The sequence below is a fragment of the Melanerpes formicivorus genome, unplaced genomic scaffold (assembly GCF_026170545.1).
Source record: "Melanerpes formicivorus ecotype bairdi unplaced genomic scaffold, bMelFor1.0.p_v2 SCAF_11, whole genome shotgun sequence".
NCBI lineage: Eukaryota > Metazoa > Chordata > Aves > Piciformes > Picidae > Melanerpes > Melanerpes formicivorus.
Window position 1 is genome coordinate 3,577,529 of NW_027142363.1, and position 15,426 is coordinate 3,592,954.

At 40.0% G+C, this 15,426-nt stretch overlaps 1 protein-coding gene across 2 annotated transcripts in view; it reads left to right on the forward strand.

Annotated features, from left to right (window-relative positions):
• ROBO1 (roundabout guidance receptor 1) overlaps nt 1-15,426 on the forward strand; it is a 633,792-nt gene that overhangs the window by 457,893 nt on the left and 160,473 nt on the right. The window lies entirely within an intron of this gene.

The window sequence follows — 15,426 nt, forward strand, 5'->3', positions numbered from 1 at the left end:
TCACTTTATGGTAGTTATCAGACCAAGGGGATTATTTAGACCTTACAATTATCTTTCTTTTGCATCCAGTGATAATTTGTGTATGTTCCACCACTTGCTGCTCAAGATCTGTAGAAAATTTCCTAGGCATCAGCCCAAAACTGCCACTCTTGGCTAAATTAGTTTTCTTCTTCCTGCCCCCCCTTTTATTTTCTTTTTTTTTTTTTTTGCAGTTAGCATGCTTCTAGCAATTTAAACTAGTTTAGAACATAGAGATAAAGAGAAAACCGGAAAAGTGAAATCTTTGTGCAGTAGCATATGTCTGGAAAAACTTGCAAAGAATCCCTACATTTTGTCTGATCACAGACTTAACCAGGTTGGAAAAGACCTTCAAGATCACCCAGTCCAACCTATCACCCAACACCATCTGATCAACTAAACCATGGCGCCAAGTGCCTCACCCAGGCTCTTCTTAAACACGTCCCATGATGGTGACTCCACCACCTCCCTGGGCAGCACATTCCAATGGCCAGTCTCTCTTTCTGGGAAGAACTTCTTCCTCACATCCAGCCTAAACCTTCCCTGGCACAGTTTGAGACTGTGTCATCTTGTCTGTCACAGGGTGCCTGGGAGAAGAGACTAACCCCCACCTGGCTACATCCTCCCTTACAATCATAGAATCATAACCCTCCTCCAAGCTAAGCAACCCCAGCTCCCTCAGCCTCTCCTCAGAGGGCTGTGCTCCAAACCCCTCCCCAGCTTTGTTGCCCTTTGTTGTCTCAGTAGTTCCATCTTTCAGGAGTTTCATTCATTTCTGAGAAAATAAAATCTTCTATTAAATGCATTGCAGTCAACATTTTTCCTAATTGCTAATGTATGTAGTGTGTATAATAACAAAGCATTAGTATCTGTAAAGGTGAATTGATTATTGAACATTACTGATTTCCACTGTTGTAAGAAGAGCAGTTTTGCCAAGTCTACTTGCACGTGCTGCTTATTAGAGACAGTTGAAAACGGAGTGCAATTTTAGTCCCAGCCACACAAAAGTATGAGTTTGATCTTGAGCTCTACAGCATCCAGCAGAGCTGAAGGTGTTTCATGTGTCATTGTTTTGGACACAAAATCTGCAAGACACAGGTCTTCAGCTAAACCCATCACAACTGAGACATTCCAGCCCATCAGCTGATGCAGTTGCTAGAAAATTTAATTTAGCTCCAGCAAATTCCTTAATATTTTCCAGCTGACTGACTTTATTGGTGTAAATAGAAAATATGTTCCAGTTTTGTCTGTTTCCTGCAGAATAATCTTACTGGCTTACAGCCAAGTCAAAACACTCAAAAGAGCCTTTTTGACAGGCATTGAGTTCTACAGGGTGGCTCTGGGGTTCCCGGTACCTGAAACGTGAGTGATCTAAGTGCAGCGAGGAAGTGGAATAAGAGAATCTGTATAGACAAAGTTTCACAGTTCAGATGAGTCACTTAGAGATCTATTATATTATTATTGGTGAGCATTGTGTCTAGACTGAGCAAACAGAGATTCACTGATTTCAGTTAAGATGTGCATATGTAAACAAGGTGAAATTTTAGGTTTCTAGATTGAGTTCAGTAAGAAGTCGCTGTCTCTGTCCATGCCTGTTAGCACAGACCTTCGAGTCTCTCAGTCATACACAGATCACATTGCACAAAATATATTGTGCATGCACACAATACTGGGTAACCAGAAGAAACAAAATGGCATCTGTTAAACTAATCTTCCCTGAATCTTTTTGCAGCTGAATATGCTAAAAACTCTGGATGAGAACTTAGTTGGTTTTGTATTTGTAGGATCAACAAAACATGGAATTTTTCTTTCAAATGCAGTGCTTAATTCAATCCTTAGTAGACTAAAATATATGTTTTTTTAGTCATACAATTTGCATCTGGTTTACCTCTAAATTACTACAAAGGTGGTACACAGTATGTGTACAATCAGAGGAATTAAAATAGCACAGTGAGTACTCTTCAGATTCGCTTCCTTGTGAGTACTGATCTCCAAACCAGAAGAGTTCGAAGGCTCATCTGACACTTGGTTGTCCTGATTTCCCTGTTCACTGACAGTTTGTGTGACTGTGAACATATTTGCTCATCCGTGCTTAAGTTCTCTGACTGCAGAAAGCAGAAGTGTTTCCCTAGCTATAGTATTATTGTGAAGTCTTCAATTACCATGACAAGCAAGATCAGAACACTCTTGCTTGATCACACATCATGATTTATGCATCCCCTGGATGTATATTGTGGACATCCTGTTTGGCTCTAACTATGTACTCAGGCCTCAGTCTTCTGGGAGACTCTTTCTCTGGGTCCTGAACGACACTCCTAGAATAGTATTTCTCATACCTTTGTTCACTGGGAGATGAATTCAATTGCAGAGGCTTATTAAGATTTAGCTGAAACTTTGACATTTTAATTTCTGCCAGAGCACTGGAAAGGTAAGAATCTGTTTAAACATCCCAACAAAAGGTGCTTGGTCTTTTCAAAATATCCCTTTCTCTTTTAATAGGAAACAGAGGATCAGGCTTGTATTCCATTACAGCCTTCTTACAGAGTTTTGTACACATTCTCTACCTTTCATTAACTGTCTCCAAGGCTATTGATGCTAGCAGTTCACAAGTTTCTTTCTTCCCCATTCTTAGGATGAGATCTAATGACAATAACCTGGTTACAGTATCTCACTTCCATTGCCCTAATTCTTTGACTTATTAGAATTACCTTTCTTATAGAATGCTGTCCTCAGGAGTACATTTCAGTCCGAGACAGCTTTCACAGTTGTGTATTTAAATCCTTCTGTTGTTTTTAACCATCTGAAAATATCTTTAGAAAGCAAACTGCATTCTCCCATGCCAGTCTTTCTCATGTGACTTCCTTCCATTACTTAACTTTCATTATTCCAAGAGCTCTCTTAATGTGAACCCTTTGCTGCCCCCAGAAAACAAACAAAAAACCCAACAATTTTTGCTGTTCCAAAATTTCACTATATTAAAAACATTAAATGAGTAAACAATTATCAGTGCATAATTGTGCATTGGGATCATAGTCCTGCTTTTAGAATGCAGTCCTAAAGCAGGTCATTTCAATTGTAGGGCAGGAGTTTTCAGCCACTGAAAATATGGCTTATATGTACACCAATGATTAAGAGGTATAATTTTTGTATCCCATTAAGAACCTGAGGTATGCAGTTCTCTGTGATGAGCTACCTTAAAATGTTTTCAGATGTGTTCTTTTTTGCTTGACTTCCCCTTGGGACAGGATGAGCATGGCTAAATATTTTTGTTACTTAATCTGCTGCAGTTTTAGAACCACTTTTTGGCATTTCTGCACTTACATCCTGTGAAAGAACACTTCAAGCATATTCCTGGGTCACCTGGTTAGGTATAACCCAGAAGAATGTGGGTAATTCCAGTCAGTATGTACTTTCACCTATGTACGAGGCAAACTATGGGTTTTTTTGTGGCTGGATCTATGAGGTGCTACATCTTTTCAAGGCTGGATAGCCATATTTTTCATGGTATTCCAAATCTGTGAATTGTTTGCATCTTCCATTGGTACTGACACTGTTGAAGCAAATCTGTGTCTCCTATGTGTGTCCTTGGAAAGGAGTAGTATTGTGGAACAAAGAAGGAGTAGTATTGTGGAACAAAGACTATGTGAGCTGAACCCCCAGTTTTAAAGAAAGAACTGTATTTCCTATAGGTAAACCTTTTTTTTCTCCCCATGTAATTTCTGTATCTGCTTTTACTGTAAACTCTCCTTAGTTTTGAAAGCTTGCCTTTTAGGGATTAATCAAAGCATAACACTTGAGGCCAGTAGACATACTGACAGTCATACACAAATGTATATATAGCATTTTTAAACGCCTGTATATCTTTCACCATAACCTCTATGTTTATAAACACATCTGAACTGCTGTTGAGTTGAGTTACCAATTTTGAGCATAATGTGTATATTTTAAAACCAAACATCTGGTTCATTTGGAGCAGACTCCCAAAACGTGCACAATACAATAGAACAGACAGTGCTCCTGCTTTGGGGGGTTGGTTTTTTGGTTGGTTGGTTGATTTTTGTTTGGTTTTGTGGAGTTACCTTGAGATCTGCTTCTTAGGCTATTTTCAGTTTGTAGTGCAGGCTATGTATGGAATATATTTCCTCACAATATATTCCTCACCTACAATGGGATGTAGATCTGAAGAACCTGAAGTTTGTATTATTCACTGAACAGAATCTGTGCCTTACAGCAGGTCTGTGCTGATGTACACAAGTGGGCTTCAAGTGTCCACACAGTTGCTTGTTTCTTCAGCTTTCATATGAGTCTTTCATATGAGCACAGAATTAAGAATGCTGAATCTTTCATATGAGCACAGAATTAAGAATGCTGAATCTTTCATATGAGCACAGAATGAAGAATGCTTATCCCCCCGTCTCACACCTTCTATCACTCAGTTAGGTGGTTGTACCTACTGCTGTTCGGTAACAAAGGAAAGATCGTGACAGATTTTAGAGTGCTTGTCTTCTTAGCATCAGCTGGACCACAGGTCCAGAGGCATTTTATTTTTATTAGCTCTGTTACATAGTGGTTGCTACTATGTTCCATTGCCATGTGTAGTTTCTAGTGGTATATGACTTTCCAGTCCTCTGGGATCAAGAGACATGGCTGATCAAATGTGATTGTTCTTCAAGGATGCTCTTAGATGAGTTAGTGTGCAAGACTTGCCTATTCCCTCTCTATTGAACTGTATCACACTTGCCTTTCAGCACTATATGAAAGACAGCTATTTCTTCTAATCAAACAATTTTTTGTTCTTTGCTTTTATAGGGCTTTGTCCATGTAGCTGTGACTCATTTTGTCCCATTGAGGTTAGAGTTTGCAGTATATTTTCCACTATACAAACCATCCAACAGCCGTACCTACTGAAAAAGTAGAACCCACTTACTTCATGATGTTTTTCTCCTCAGTACATCAGTAAACAGTATTCATTTATTTGTACCATCTGTCACACCTTCTATTTCGGGCCAGAAAGTATTGGGATCATGTCAGTTTTATGATCTTAATTTTAACTTGGCTTCTTTGGGCCTTCATTTATTCAGCAGTCAGGAGTCTGACACATACTTGTGGTCATAGATGCTTTAATTCAAGGAATGGTTCTTTAATTTGGAAAAGATTCAGAGACCAAGATTCCCTCTCACTATTTACTCACAGAATCACAGAGTGGTTTGAGTTGGAAGGGACACCTTCCACTAAATGGGGTTGCCCAAAGCCCCATCCAGGCTGGCACTGAGCACTTTGAGGGATAGGATATAAACTCTCTGAGCAACCTGTTCCAATGTCTCACCACCCTCACAGAATTTCTTTCACAGAATTTCTTCCTAATATATAATCCAAATCTACCCTCTTTCAATTTGAAACCATTACCCCTCAGTCCATCACTACACTTCTTCATAAAGAGTCCCTCCCCAGTTTTCCTGTAGTCCATCTTTAACTACTATAAGGCTGATACAAGGTCTTCCCAGAGCCTTCAGAAGAAAAGGCTGAAGAACTCCCTCTCTCAGCATGTCCTCACAGAGGAGGGGCTTCAGGCCTCTGGTCATCTTTGTAGCCTTTTCTGGACCCACTTGATCAGGTCCATGTCTTTCTTATGCTAGGGGCCCCAGAGATGGACATAGTGCTCTATGTGATACCTCATGAGAGTAGAGGGGGAGCATCATGTGCCTCAACCTGCTGAACACCCATCTCTTGATGCAGCCCAGGATGTGATTGTCTTCTTGGGCTGTGAGTGCACATTGCTAGCTCATATTCAGTTTTCATCCACCAACACCCCGAGGTCCTTCCTCACATAGTTGCTCTCAATCCACTCATTGCCCAGCCTGTCTTTGTGCTTGCAGTTGCCCCAGCCCAGGACTTTGTACTTGGCCTTGTTGAACTTCATGTGGTTTGCACAGTGCCGCCTCTCAAGCCTGACAAGGTGCCTCTGGATGACATCCCTCTGTTGGCAAACTTGCCAACGTGCTGCACTCCATTCCACTTTCCGTGTTAATCCACGCTGCTCCCACTACTGATCCCTGAGGGAACACCACTGTTCGCTGATCTCTGCTTGGGCAATGAGCCATTGACTGCAATTCTTTGGGTACAACCATCCAGCTAATTCCTTGTCCACCAAGTGGTCCATCTGTCAAACCCATGTCTCTCTAATGTAAAGACATGAGTGTGGGAAAAACATCAGCTTTTTGTTTCTTTCCAAGTAATAGAGGTTACTTTTGCATTAACTGTATTTCTAATGGCCCTTATCCCAGTACAAAGTCATCTGAGTCTTTTAGGACTTGATTATTACAACTTGTAAAAGATGTTCTTCATTAAGATCCACTGCCTTTTATTCTTTTTCCCCTGATCTGTATGTGAGTGGTCTGTGTTTTTCAGACATCTTGTTAAGCCTTACTGTTTCTTATGAGGATAGATGCTTGATGTATAATCATAGTCATAACTTCTGACTTGGAAAGAAGTAGTTGTAAGAAAGGGTTGCATCTTCAGTACAGAATATAATTGAAGTGAAAAGTAGCCTGATTAAAGACAGCAGTATTGAGGTTTTGCCATTAGACTAGAAAGGCCGAATTGTTACCAAAAGCCATGGAGAAGGCGACTCTGGAATTTGTGGTGAAAGGAAACTGAAAAGAAACAGAACATTTGGATTCATGTTTCATGAAATAATGTGTGTGACAGAAAAGGAAGGCAGTCTGAGGGAAAATTGACATAATTTTTTCCTACAGCTAGGAAAGGCCAGATAAATATGTCAGTGCTAACAAACGAACTATTGTGTACTCGCAGGAAAAGATTCAGAACAATTTGTAAATATTAATTTTCATTGGCCTGAGAAGAATGTTCTGTGAAGTACAGAAAGGTACCTTTTCTCCTCAGAGTCTTTATGAGCCCATGATAATGACAAATCTTTCTTTGGTATTCTTTACTCTTATAGGAGCAGTGTTTGATTCAGCTTCACTTATCTTAATTATGAAGCCATAGTATTAAAGCTTTCCCAATGTATTTTGTTGCAACCACACGAGAAATAGAGAAATGCTGTAGTATTGCATGTTTCAGATGGGAAAGAACATTAGGGAAAGAGAAGAGATTATTAGATCATGAGTGTTAAATGAAAAAAGACAAAACCCTGAACCCAATAAAGATGAAATTGTGGAGATTTTGGGGTTTTTTTTGGGTAATGATATTCACAAAGTAGTGGAGACTATGGCTAGCAAAAGTAAACAGCAAAATAGTCACACCTCACTGACTGGAATAGACTTTTCCAAGTGCATCAAATCACTGGAATATATATATATATGTATAAAAATATATATAAATGGGCATAAGATAACCTATATTTAAATAAATAAATAAATAAAAAAAATTCAGTTTTAGCAGAAAGCCAAAAACTGGGCAGTGATCACCCAAAAGAAGCTCTGAAATGTAATATGGAGAGTGACTAGACCACAGAGCCTGAGTTCACAGTAGCAGCATCATGATCTTGAACTCTGTATTTCAGGGTTCAAGTGCAAATTAGTCATCATTTCAGCTGCTCTGTAACTGCTACCAATATTTCCTAATTATTTTGGTAGTAAGTATTTGAACTACCTTATTATTATCCCTTATTAGTGTTATTGAACCACTTACCTTTATATATTGTTTTCATCCATTTGCATTTAACTGAGATGTTTGCAATGTATAATAAGAGAAAACTAAGGACTTTCTTCCTATGTTTCATTTCATGGCTTGTATTTAACAGCATGTTTCAGAGAATTTCCCAAGCATGGTCCTGACTGTGGGTGGTTGGTATCAGTGGGAGATCTTGCATGCTGAAGTTGCACACAATTTACAGAATCATGGAATGCATTGGGTTGGAAGGGACCTTCAAAGGTCATCTTGTCCAACCCCCCTGCAGCAAGCAGGGGCGTCTCTAAATATATCGGCTTGCTCAGGGCCCCATCAAGTTTGACATTGAATATCTCCAGGAATGGGGCCTCAACCACATCTCTGGGCAACATGTTTCAGCATTTTACCACTCTCATGGTATAGAACTTCTTCTTCATGTCTGATCTAAACCTGCCCTGCACCAACTTATATCCATTTTCCCTCATCCTATTGCTACAGGCCCTTCTAAACAGTCCTTCCCCAGCCTTTTTATTAGGTCCCTTTCAGATATTGAAATGCAGCTATAAGGTCTCCATAGAGCCTTCTCTTCTCCATGCTGCACAGCCCCCAGTTCTCTCAGCCTGTTCTCATAGGAGAGGTACTCCAGCCCTCTGATCTGCCTTGTGGCTCCAGCAGGTCTATGCCCATCTTGTGTTTGGGGCCCTATAGCTGAACAGAGTAACCCAGGTGAGGTCTCATGAGAGCAGTGCAGAATCAGCTCTCTCAGTCTGCTGGCCATGCTTCTTTTGCTGCAGCCCAGGATGCAACTGGCCTTCTGGGCTGCAAGTGCACATCATTGACTTATGTCCAACTTCTCATCCACCACAAGATGTCTAGGAGTCTGGTAATTGGATATCTGTAAGAAGAGGAAGACTTAAATATGTTTGTGCTCTTGACTTGGTGCATAGCCCTTCTTCATCTCTTGAGCTCAGTATTCAAATTGAGAAACTTCTTGGTTTTAATGTATTTTATTTTGGGTCTTGCTTTACTTTTCTGTTGCTCTGCTTATTTTCCTTATCTCTCACATCATTTTTCTTCCTTAATTTTAAAATATTTCTTCCTGTATCCTCTAGTAACCTTTACATTGGCCCCAGAATTTAGCTTTACATAGTTAACTTCTCTTCCTTGGCACCCACAGAGGAATGGTTGATTCCCTTGCAAAATTAACCATATTCACAGGTAGTTGGAAAAGCAGAGTGTGTGACAGCAGATAATCCTCAGTTATGGGAATTCTTAGGTGAATTTAAGACAAAAGATAACATTTATTCTGAGACCATTAAAATTTCACTATGTCATTGCATAGTTTCTGTGCCTAATGCCCTGAGTTATTTTAGCCAAGACCAGGGAATAGGATTGGGAAAACGTTGGGTTATATTTTATAGAAGTTCAAAGTTGAGTTCTTTTGCTCTGGCTAGTGCTAGAACAGACAGATTGTTTGCTGTGCAGTAGCTTGATACCATATTTCATTGCCTCATTAAAAATGATACTCCACATCAAATCTCTGATAGCAGGAATAAAGAGATAAATCAGGCATACATTCTTTTTAAAGAAGAGGACTGAAGGAAAAGGAAGGTACTGAGCATTGCTGTATGTACAGCTGATTCTTTGTGGGAAGAGAATTTATGAGGGAAAGCTTGACTGTGCTAAGTGAAAACAGTGTTGATTAAGAAGTAGATGGCAGTTGATTGGAAGTGGACAGACTGAAAAAAAAATGTCCCAAGCAAGTTAATAGGCTCAGCCACATCTGTTGCTGCTCTTTTATTGGAAAATTTCACATGAAAACTGGGTCTGAAAGCTGGAGTTTGGAATAGCTTTTCTTTACGTTGGACCCTGACTTCCCTGCACAAAGCAATTAAAACCATATGTATCACTTTTTTTGGATGCAAGCTTCCCTTTGTCCCTCACAGACCTGGAAGCATTACGGGTAGCATAAGAGCTGAATGGTGAAAGTAGCTGCAGAATAAAGTTACTTTCCCAATGCATTTCACATTGTGTTTTTTTTCAGCAGATGCATTTGCTTGCAAAAAAAAAGCATTTCCTTATAAAACCCCAAGGTGTAGAAATCTTGGTACCATGCTTCCCCTCTAGCCTTCCTAGGAGCAGTTCTTGACCTTAAACGAGTTTAATGCTTTTTAACTGCCAATCCTAAAACACAGGTTTGGTTATTTAACACCTACTGAGCTATTAAGCAAATGTGTACTGATTTGTATGGCTATGAAAACCACATGAGTAGAAGCTAATCATATTGATTGCTTCAGCCAATTATGCTTGTACAACACATGGTTATACCATTTTATTCACTAATACGCAGCAAAGAAAGCTGGCAGCTAAGAGTTGTTACATGATGAAAGGCTCTTTACATACTAGTCTGATATCACTGCTGTGAAGGACAAGGCTCGTAACATACTTTAAATCTGTTCAAGAATGCAACTTGGAGTTACTGAGACGGCTCAAAAAATGTTGGCACAATTAGCATTTGGTTAAGAAGCAGCAGTTCCTGGCCAAATGAAATGTTTTAGATTAACATTTGGATTCAGCAATATATTTTGAGGGGAAAACCGTTGACAAGGCTACAAATATTATGAAGAGCTGTGGTGCGACAGGCTTGGTCTGGAATGGAAGCTCTGGTTGTCTCCGTGATTTCTGTTAGCGTGTCTTAATACCTCAGAAACTGCAATGAGCCTGGAAGTACTAGCTGCAGCTAGATGAAGTGTCAGGAACCTACTTAGCAATATATGGGCTTTGTTGCATTCCACTGGAGACACAAAGCTAGGGTTCAGCTTAACAGAATAGCAAAGGAGTTAAATCAGTATGCAGATGCAAATGCATTTGGTTGAGACTTAGCTACAAGTGAAATACTGCCTGCAGTCATGGGGATTAATTCCTGCATCCATTGTCATTTAGGCTCCCTCTTTTCTTCTGCTGTAGGATTCACCATTTTATACAGCATTCTGTGGGGCTAAGATCTGCTTTTCAGCTCCTATGAGCTACAGTGTTAGGAAAGAATAACCTCCTCCAAAAGGTCAAGCTTGTTGTTTATTGTCAATGAAAAGGTTTGGTGGTTGTTGTTGTTTTTTCTCCTTTAACTTCTAATTACAGCCTTCTTTTCCATGCCACCAACTGGCTTTGCTTTTGTCTGCAGGGACCAGCAAGAATACTCTCAAAATTTATGTGGTTTAACCTCTTCTCTGTGAAAATGGCCAGTAAAGCTAATATCCCGAGGCTCTTTCTGAGCCTACATGCTCTATCCTGGTTAAAATAATATGGGGTTAGTAATGCTTGCCAAAACCTGGGTGGGAGAGGGGGAGAGAATTGCACAATCTTAATTCAGAAATAGCATCTCTGGAAAAGTTGATATTGATTCTTGTTTAACATTTTAAATCTGTGTTTTATACAGGGCTGCAAACACCTGGAAGGGGAGGGGAGGCAGCTTAAGATTTTCTTTTCTAACATATTTTCTAAATGCTTTGTGTATGTGGAATATATTAGGGCTGCGCTATCCATCATTTCTCTGGTATGAAATCTCAGTTCATTAAGTCTTATCTGCAGCCTTTGAATAGAATGCAGTCTTCCTTTTTCAGTAGCAGGTTACTCTGTATCAGCTGATAGACCTTGCAGATGTTTCCCTTGTAGCCATACAGAAAATGGCTGATATGGCGTGAATCCCCTCATGACAAATAACCTGAAGTGCCAGGATCCTATTTTAGATTTCACTTCAGCTCCTAATCTCCTGCACATCCTTCTCTATGATATGACAACTCAGAGTTACAGAAGTGATTGGCAAATTAAAACATTATTTTAATTCAGGAATATTTACCTCATTTTAATAATTAGTGGATGAAAGTTTTGAAGTGCCTGAAAGGGATTCATAGGATATGAACTGTTGGTTGTAGTGCACAAAAAGGGACAAAGCTGGGTAAGGACCTGTGAAGAATGACTGATTTTGATCTTCACAGAGTGATTGGCCATTGGAATGGGCTGCCTGGGGAGGTGGTGGAGTCACCATCACTGGAGGTGTTCAGGAGGAGACTTGATGGGGTGCTTGGTGCCATGGGTTAGTTGTTTAGGTGGGTTGGATTGGTTGATGGGTTGGCCACGATGATCTTGAAGGTCTCTTCCAACCTGGTTTATTCTATGTATTCTAATGTATCTGTATTAAAAATACAAAACACTAACTTGGGCTGATAATATGTGACAGGGCAACCTGTGTCCCACAGTCAGAAGAACATGTTCCTTACATTCTTGAAGATAGGTACATGTCGGGTTCCTTGTTGTCTCAGGACATCATAGTGTCTTTGTGACTGTTACTAAATCCCAAAGCTTGAAAGATAAATGGCCACACAGCAAAATGGTAGGATGAATGAATCCTTTTCATTAAATGCCGTGGAAGAGCTGTCTGTAAGAGTCTGGTTGTGCCTTAGAGGTCTTTCTTTAACAGCAGAAAGCAAAGTTATTGCGTATAACTATTGGTGGATTTATAAGTCGTATGTCTTTATAACAAAGACATTTTCTTTCCTGATATCCTTAAAAGTATTTTTCCTCTAGGTTGCATAACCTCTTTTGTAGCATAGGTTTTGGAAAAGAGCTCCTGGCTTCCTTGCATTTCCTTATAGCTGTGTAGATGCAACTCAGAAGAATGAGACAAGGATTAGATTATTTTATTGTGCCTGTTAGGATCCAAAGCCAGGTTCATTGCAGTGTTCCATAGCTGTATTGATGTGAGGTTATAAAAAAAAGAGAAACTGTCAACTTCAAGTGTGTGTTTGGGTTTTTTTCAGTAGATGGAGTCTGAACAGGCTTCCATCTTTCAACTGTTCCATGCCATATTTTTTTCACCAAACCTCATCCATTTTTTCAGTGTGTGGATTTGCCATCTGAGTAAGCACCTACATCTGCAAGCTTGCTGGAAAGATGCACTGCTCAAGATAGGGAATGAGCCTTAGGAGGTATCCTGAATTCCAGACAATAGGTAGCAAAGCTGCTGCTGACCTTTGTAACTCATTTTAAAGCTTGGCCTCCTGTAAGATGCTAAGCAGAGTACTGCTAGTTAAAATAGAGGACGATGAAGGCAGCTGCTGTGCTGAGACTTGCACCACAGACTGACTCATTGCTGGAAAGCACCTATGAAAACACTGGTGCCAGAATCAGTTCAGAAACCAGAAGAGCATGTAAAAGGCAGGACATGTGAAAACTGCTGTGAGGGTAAGGGTTTGGGAACTTGATCCAAGAAGCACAGGAAAGAAATCTAGAGGACTGCAGAAGGTAGGCTAGCCCAGAGATGGCTGAGCTGTTCATACAAAATGATATGGGGAACCATAACTATTGGGAAAGCTTCCAGGAGGAAAAAAGGACTTTGCCAGAAGCCAGAATTACTCCCCCTGCCCCCCCAGTTCTAATTCTTTTTCTTTCTAGTGAGCTAAGCAGCCAAGCTTGGCAAGCTGATGCAGAATGTGCCAGATCCTGAGGGAAATGCAAACCAAAAATCAGTCATATTTGCTTTGCTTTAAAGATTCACAGAGGACGCAGAAATTTTCTTTCATTTGAGGTTTTGTTTTAATTCTGCTTTTTTAAACTGGAAAAATGTGGAGTCATTTGTTCTTCTGTAGAGAGAGGCTAAAATAACATTTTGCTGTATAAAAGCATTAGCATGTGAGCTTTACTACAACTAAATGCATAGTACCAAAATTCCTGACACTATCTCTGTGCATCAGTATGCAGCACTGGAACAAGTCAAAGCAATTTAAGGCCTCTTTTTTTTTTTGCCTTTTATTTTTTCCTTCATATTCTTTCAAAAAAACAAAGTTTTGCTAAACTTTACAGCCAATGGAGTGCTCCTGGCATTGCAATTTGGCTTTGTGCTCTGTCACGTGCAATTGTACAGCAGTTTGTATGCTGCAGCGAAGATCACTTGTGAGTGATCTGACAGCAGTCTCAAGCTAATACTTGTACCCAAATCCTGAAGAGTCCAAAACACATCTGAGAGGACAAAACCCACCAGGCAATATTTATGTATTTTGGGGCAGGACACACTGAAGTACTGTGTTTAGTTTTGGTTCCTGCTGTACAGAGAAGATGTGAATAGGCTGGAGAGGGTCCATAGAAAGGCAACAAAGATGGTCCAAGTACTAGGAAGCCTGCCCTGTGAGGAAGGGCTGAGAGAAATGTGTTCAGCCTTGAGAAAAAAAGGCTTAGGGGAGACCTTATCACTATGTTTTGTTATTTAAGGGGTGGCTATAAGGAAAATGGAGACTCCCTTTTTCGAAGGAGTCAGATGGGAAAGGTGAGGGGTACTGGAGTGGACATAAGAATGAAATTTTGCACAATGAGACCTGTCAGTCAGTGGAATTATTTCCCCAGAAGAGTAATGGAGTCCCCAACATTGGACACTTGTGTGATTTGCCTGAAGAGGATACTGGGCCATCTTGTCTAGACTGTGCTTTTCCTAAGAAAAGTTGGACCAGATGATCCTTGAGCTCCCTTCCAGCTGAATATGATCAGTGCACTGCATAACTAAGCCCATGGTACAGGATTTCAAAATGCACTTGCATATTACAGTTTTTTACTGCATTTTGCATAGAAGCTTTTTAAGCCCACCCTTTTTCCTTCTGGAAGTGATACAAACTCAGCAATTACTGTTGTCTTTTAGCTGAAACATTCAAACAATGTAAGTTCTGTACAGGAAGCTTTCCTCTTGGAGTACTTGAAGAGGAAATGTAGCTCCAGTGATGTACTGGAAGCTAATAATGTCAAGCCATGTGTGAATAATATTCAGAATGGTCTTTTGCACATGAGCTGTCTTTTGGGTGGGTTAATTAGAGTTCTGAGATTTGTTTCTTATCAGTGTTTCTGAGGCAGTTGAGGGAAGAAATGTGGAATATAAGAGGTAGGTATGGTCTGGACTTCTGGATTAAATTTCTTGCGTACTGGAAGAGGGGATGTTGAGGCTGGATTCTGTTAACCCCCTGCAAGGTCCCTCACAATGCTATGTTTTTATGTTGCCAGGATGACACATGTGACAGCATCATTTCCAGATAGCTTTTGAAGTTGCATGTAATAGTGTCTGCTAAATGGTTTTCATGTTGGTCTGAGAGCCCAAACCGCTTTCTGTTGTCAGAAGCAATGAAAAGCTTCCCTCTCTAGTTAAGACTATTGGGCTATTTTGTGGTGATACTTGTTTCCAAAGGTCTTTGGCTTCTAATGAATTTTGCTACAGTGATTTTCATACCTATTCTGTCAAGGATAGATTTTGGCAGTACTCCAATATTTTTAATGTATGTCATGCAGATATTAGAAAAACTTTATTCGTATAAGTGCAGCCAGAGAGAAAGGGGAGATATGAACAGACTCCGATAAATCAGAGAAAGAAATCCTGACTGCAGATTTAAAATTCAGAGATAAAGCTCCTGTTGACTGAAGTGGCTAAGAATTTAGGCCAGAGAAAATAAGAAACATGCCTTACCCAAAGTGATGTCAAGATGTGCATCCTCTGCCCCACAGAAAGAGGATATTTAAAATATTGATGTAAATAGTTCAAAGGCTTGCTAGTGGAGGTTTGTTAAAGGAACCTGTATGCATGTTGTCCTTATGTTTGTTTGTTTCATGGCAAACTTTTGCAGCTGCATTTCATAACTCTTCACATCTGCTGTTGCTATGTCATTTTTAGCCTGGTTTCCGAAGGAAATGAGATTTATGTGATTACACGATGTGTGCCTGGGTGTGCGTGCACATGTGCCTCCA